The sequence below is a fragment of the Sphaeramia orbicularis genome, chromosome 20, assembly GCF_902148855.1.
Source record: "Sphaeramia orbicularis chromosome 20, fSphaOr1.1, whole genome shotgun sequence".
Lineage (NCBI taxonomy): Eukaryota > Metazoa > Chordata > Actinopteri > Kurtiformes > Apogonidae > Sphaeramia > Sphaeramia orbicularis.
In genome coordinates this window covers 40684772-40690625 of record NC_043976.1, presented here as the reverse complement: position 1 = coordinate 40690625, position 5854 = coordinate 40684772, and the positions used below count along the sequence as shown (strand labels likewise).

The following is a 5854-nucleotide window of genomic DNA, read 5'->3' as shown; positions in this document are numbered from 1 at the left end:
TCTTAACCTGCATAGAATGTTTTTTGTCATGTTTGCTGTGTACAACAACACGTTAAGTGCTCAGAAGTGTACGAAAACCAAGAAAAGTCCGTTTTTCTATACTTTTCTTTGACGACTTTCCTGACGCCACAGTTCTCTGATGTATGTTGTAACATTTGAGGGAGTTGTGGGTCTAATATGCCTTGTAAATACTCTAGAATTAGTTTCTTTAACTTCTTGGGGCATTTGGGTTTTATTAACGTAGAAACTTTGCCTGGAAACTACAGACCAGTATGCTATGCAGTGGAAACGTGGTGCAGAGCACTTTGAATCATTATTTATAAAGACGGTGGTGGTAAATCTGACCAATGTCTCCAAATTTAAGGGACAGTTTTTGACATTAAACACTGTTGAGCCCAGTTCAGACCAAAGATTCATGACCGGACTGAAACAGTTTGGCAAACTAATGAAGGATGGGCAGCGTGGTTCCTAATGTGTGCTTATGCTAATGCTAATTTCTAATGCTAGGTACTGTTTGCATTAGGATGGCTGAAATGCAGAGACTGAATTTCTTTACAAGGATGATGAAGTGAGTTAAAATTAAACCTTTATGAAGGGAATTGGTGAAATGAGCCTCCATGGAAAGCTGTGTGAATATGAGCCCAACACTATGTAAATAACATTAAAATATACTATTATCATACACATATAGGTTTGGAGAATAGTAATAGCGTTTTCAACCCACAGTGCAACCAAACCTAAACAAAATCAAACTTAAAACCTACATCCAACCATAACTAGAAACTGAAATGGCTAAATGGTCCAGAGACTGTTTACTTAATCAAATAGTAATTAAGCAGTTAAGAAACTATGGACAAGTCTGCAGCCTCAGTCAGTGTATCCTTTGGTAATTCGATTTTCTTTTCAGAAACAAAAGAAAAACTAGTGGCTAATTGATTTTCGCTTTAAAATAGAAGAATTAAAATTAAATTTCAAGGCATTTTTCTTTTTCAGTGTTAAAACCGATAAACCAAATTTATGTATAAAAAAAAAGATTGATTTTCGTTTTCCATCGTTTGTAAGAATCTTTGCGACCTAGGCATTAGTGCTCTTTCCTTGAAAATGACAACATCTGCTCTCAGAAAATGGAAAAAAAAACAGGTGTTTTTGGTCCGTTTTTCCATTTCTGTCAGGTAGTAACTTTGTTTTTTGTTATTGGAAAGAGAAAATGAAAATCAATCGTTTTTTTTTTTATCTGTTTTGACACTGAAAAAGAAAAATGCCTTGAAATTCAATTTTAATTCTTCTATTTTAAAGTGAAAAGCAAATTAATGACTAGTTTGTTTGTTTTTTTCTGTAAAGAAAATCCAATTACCAAAAGATGCACAGACCAGCCTCTTTGGGTTTTTGGCTTTAACTCATTTTAGCAATAACAGCCAAGCTCTTTTTAAAAGTAGGTTTCCAGAACAATTGGCCAGTTTCAGCTCATCTAGTCACGAATCTGGAGTCTGAACTGGGTTTTAAAGCATCACCTGGGTTGGGCCTGGAATCAGCTTGATGTACGTCATATTTATTAAGTAAATGAGTCGAAATGAACCAGAGACCTGGAATTGGAAGTATATTAAGCTAAAGACTGAGGTTAAATAATGTGGCATGGGGTAAACGTTCCATTTTCTGATGTCTCTGATGAAAACCTGTCACATTCCTATCTGCATGTTTGGAAGCACTTGAAGGGCTTGTTTTTCTGTATTTCCTCAGTATAGTTCCTTAATACCTCTGTAGATGACCAGTCTCAGCTGTAAGACGGTAGACGGTTACAGTAGAAGACTTGTAACCACCAGGCACACACACATATATATATATATATATATATATATATATATTTGTCAGGAGTTGATACATGGAAGGTTTTGAAAGATGTCAATTGTCATTTTTCCTGTTTTGTCGTTTTGTTTGTTACTGATGCTGGAGAAAGGGCCCGCTGATGAGGCTCCATGAGGTCTGAATGGAGGCTGAAGAGGGCCCCAGAGATCCGCATGAACCCCCTATCCTCCTTAAACCACATATGAAGGAAGACAGACTCTTTATTTTACACGTTAACCCTCAAAGACCTAGAAAACTGACTGTAGCATCTGTTTTCTGAACATAGAGTGGCTGTTAAAATTGCAAGGACAAGTTAAAGTACAAAGTTTACATTTGCTTTTGTCTAAAAATGTATGAATTTACCGGGATTTTTCATGAAAGCATAAGAAATGGCGGACTTTTTACTGTGAACTCTGACACAACCTTGATGTTTTGTTATCACTGAAATTCTCCAAATGACTTTTTGACACAGACTAAAGCAAACAAATCAAGGAAAAACCAAAAATATGTAAAAGTAAAAAACCATGAAAACAGGTGTAGCTAAATGCGAAATTGGTTAATAACATGTTAGCATGCAAATTAGCAAAACTTTTAGAACAATGGAAAAGCTAAAGATAATGGGAAGGTGCAAACAGGTGCAGCTACATCTAGAAACACTCATTAACATGTTATGGGAACATGTTAGCATGCTAGTTAGCTACTTAGCTTTTGTGTTTTCCTAAATGTTTTTTGGTTAATTCCGTCAGTCTTGTTTGTTTTTGACTTTTAATAACAGTTAACTACTAGCTTAGTTTGCTAACACTAGCTTCTGTTTCATATTACTATTTTTAATCTAAATTCAGTAGCTTTTTTCCAATAACTTTGATGTTTGTTTGTTTTTTTGGCTCAGTTTACAGCAAATTGAGGAAAAACCAAAAATCTGAAAATGGAACAATAGAAATTAATTGGCAAGAGGTAATGATAGCATAGTAACGTGTTATCACAGGTATAACTAAATGTGGAATCAGTCATTAACATGCTATGGAAACATCTGAGCTTGCAAATTAGCAACTTAGCTAAAGTTTTCTTTCTTTTTCTTTTTAATGTTTCTATTTCTAAATGGTTTTGGCTAATTATGTCAGTCTCTTAATTTTTTTTTACTAAGTTCAAATTGACAATGGTTAACCACTAGCTTAGTTTGCTAACACTAGCCTCTTTTTCATATAACTATTTTTAATCTAAATTGAGTAGCTTTTTTCCAATAACTTTGATGTTTTGGTTTTTTTTTTGGCCCAGTTTACAGCAGAAAACCCCCCCCAAAACATCTGAAAATGGAACAACAGAAAATAATTGGCGAAAGGTAATGATAGCATAGTAACGTAATATAACAGGTGTAACTAAATCTGAAATCCGTCAATAACGTTATGGAAACGTCTTAGCATGCAAATTAGCAACTTTAAAAACTTTAAGTATTTTTATTTCTAAATGGTTTTGGCTAATTATTTCAGTCTCATTTTTTTTTTTTTTTTTTTTTTACGAAGTTCAAATTGATAATGGTTAACCACTAGCTTAGTTTGCTACCATTAGCCTCTGTTTGGTATTACTATTTCTATTCAAAATTTAGCTTTTTTCCAACAGTGTCACTGTCTTCTGGCCTGGTCTACTGCAAACAAACGGCAGAAAAACAAAACGATCAAAAAATTAAACAATAGAAAATAATTAGCCAAAGGTAATGATTACATGGTAATATAACAGGTCAAACTAAATCTGGAATCAGTCATCAACATGTTATTAGAACATGTTAGCGTGCTAAGTAGCTAGTTAGCTTAATTTTTTTCCCTAAGTGCTTTTGGCTTATTCTATCAGTTTTGTTTGTTTTTCATAAAGTACAAATTTTATATTACTGTTTTTAATCAAAATTGAGTGTTTTTTTCCCCCGTAGCTGCGATTCGACTAAAACGAGTCAAACTGAAACACTGAGAATGTCCTCTGTATTTGACCTTTTAAAGCGTACTTCTACGATCAGTGTTTAAAGGTTATAAGACAGTGCAGAGGAATATTTTGTAGCTACAGGAAGTGTTCAAGGTCTTTGAGGTTTAAATTCAAAGCTCAGGTTTTAATTTAATTTGCATTGTTCTGAAAAGGAGGCGGAGGTTTCATTCGGACTCTGATGTCGAAACAGTGTTGAAAGAACGATGAAGAACAAAGACTCCTCTTCGCTGACGGTTTCTTCTGTCAGCCTTTGGTAGATTTTTTTTTTTTTTCTTTTCTGTATGTTGCACTTGATAAATCCTAACTCTTATACACTGATAACTATTATCACTATGATTAACTTGGCTGAAGTAATTATTATGTCCGACAACACTGACGATCTGTTTAATGATGAGTGTGATGCAGTTAACACTATAGCCTGATTTACTGTCAAATAAAACTGAATAAACAAATACTGGCGTCTAAGAGTTATGATATGAATAATGCTGCGAAAAAGGCAAAGCAAATATTTTACATCAAGTTAAGTGTGTTTTTCTGAAAAAAAAAAAAAAAATCCCTGTTTATCTTTAAATACAATGACCTGTGGGTAAGATTAGAATAAAAAATAGTAAAATAATTGAATGTAATCAAGAATGTTTAGTGAGACACACCTCTTGGATTTAGGTATTTTCTTCTATTTTATACCGATTGATTGATTTTATTTTCTTATTTGATATCAACATTTTAATCAAAGTTCAACACTTTTAAACCTCAGCGTTGAGCAGAATGTCATTGTATGATAATGTCGACGTTCCTGTGCTTGTCCTCTAGGTGGTGCTCTTTATCAACGTGTCTTCATTGAGGTTTGCGTCAGTTTGTGACATGGAGATTCTCTTTCAGTACCGAACAAATCACTCCGTTAGCAACTTCACATTTTATATGAAAAAATGAGAATGTACATACAGACAGATCTCTAAAGCTGATATTTTCATTCTGGGATAATTACAGGAGCGTCATCTCCATTCGGATACGTTTCAGCTGAAGATCGCTCATAAATACGACAGTTCTGACGATAAAACTGGATCGATTGCAGCCGCTACCTCGGTGATAAGGAGTTGAAATAGTAAAGTTCAGGTTCATCATCGGGTCGGTCTTTATTACTTCTCTCCGTCCTCCCCTTTCTGTGAATAACCAGACGAAACAGAAGAAGACAGGTTCAGATCAGCTCGTCCTCCTCACATCAGTGGTGCTAAAGCAGGTCTACAGGTTTGAAGGGTTCTGTTTGGAGATGACGTACCTTGGCTTTGTCTTTCACAGCTCCTTTACGTAAATTCCCGAAGGCTTTGAGCAGCTTGGGTGTTGGTGGTTTCTGGCCAAACAGCGCTAAACCTTTGACTTTTTCTTCATTGGTTTTAGCAGCTGCAGGACCCTTCGCTTTGATCAACTTCCTTTAAAGAAACAGACAAATAAAAGTGTACGATAAACACACAGGCACCGAAACAACCTAAAGTATCTCAGTGGAAGTAAGTGTCCATTTGTAGAACTGGAGTTGGTGACCACCTGAAAACTGCGAACAAACAACCCAAGGAGAATTTACAGAGGTCCGAAGCATGAGCACAAACCCTCTGGAAGTAGACTGGTAAAGCTGTCCAGAGTCTGTTTTCATACGATGGTAAAACCTGAGGCCGTTTGGAGACCACCTGACAAGTCCACAGAAGCAGTCTGACAAACCTCCAGGAGCATTTACTCAGGCATTAGAGAAACTTTGAAAAACAGTTTGAAACATATTTGGAAACATGGCTAAAGTGTGTATTTCGAGAGCACATACGACCTGAAACTGAAGGGCATTGATGACCACCTAAAAAATACGTAATAATATGTACGTGAAACAGCTCATTTACTGAGATCGAAGGGATTATCGTAAACACTTTATGTTGAGGCCTAAGAGGTCATATGAAACACTTTGAAAATGTGTGTGTATAATTTCCTGTTATACAATTAACAAGCTGTTCTTAAATAAACTGGGTTTGCTGTCGTCTTGTATGTGTATATAATTTGAAAA

The 5854-nt window shown here is 35.3% G+C and overlaps 2 long non-coding RNA genes across 2 annotated transcripts; one reads left to right on the top strand and one right to left on the bottom strand.

Moving 5' to 3' along the window:
- The first annotated feature begins 1251 nt into the window (after positions 1-1251).
- On the top strand, positions 1252-4302 carry LOC115411340 (uncharacterized). The gene is made up of 2 exons (XR_003934188.1): positions 1252-3831; positions 3865-4302. It is a non-coding gene; the product is annotated as an uncharacterized LOC115411340 (long non-coding RNA).
- A 458-nt stretch (positions 4303-4760) lies between these two features.
- On the bottom strand, positions 4761-5258 carry LOC115411339 (uncharacterized). Its single transcript, XR_003934187.1, has 2 exons — positions 5090-5258; positions 4761-4973 (listed from the first exon to the last, which is right to left on the bottom strand). It is a non-coding gene; the product is annotated as an uncharacterized LOC115411339 (long non-coding RNA).
- Between the last annotated feature and the right edge of the window lie 596 nt (positions 5259-5854).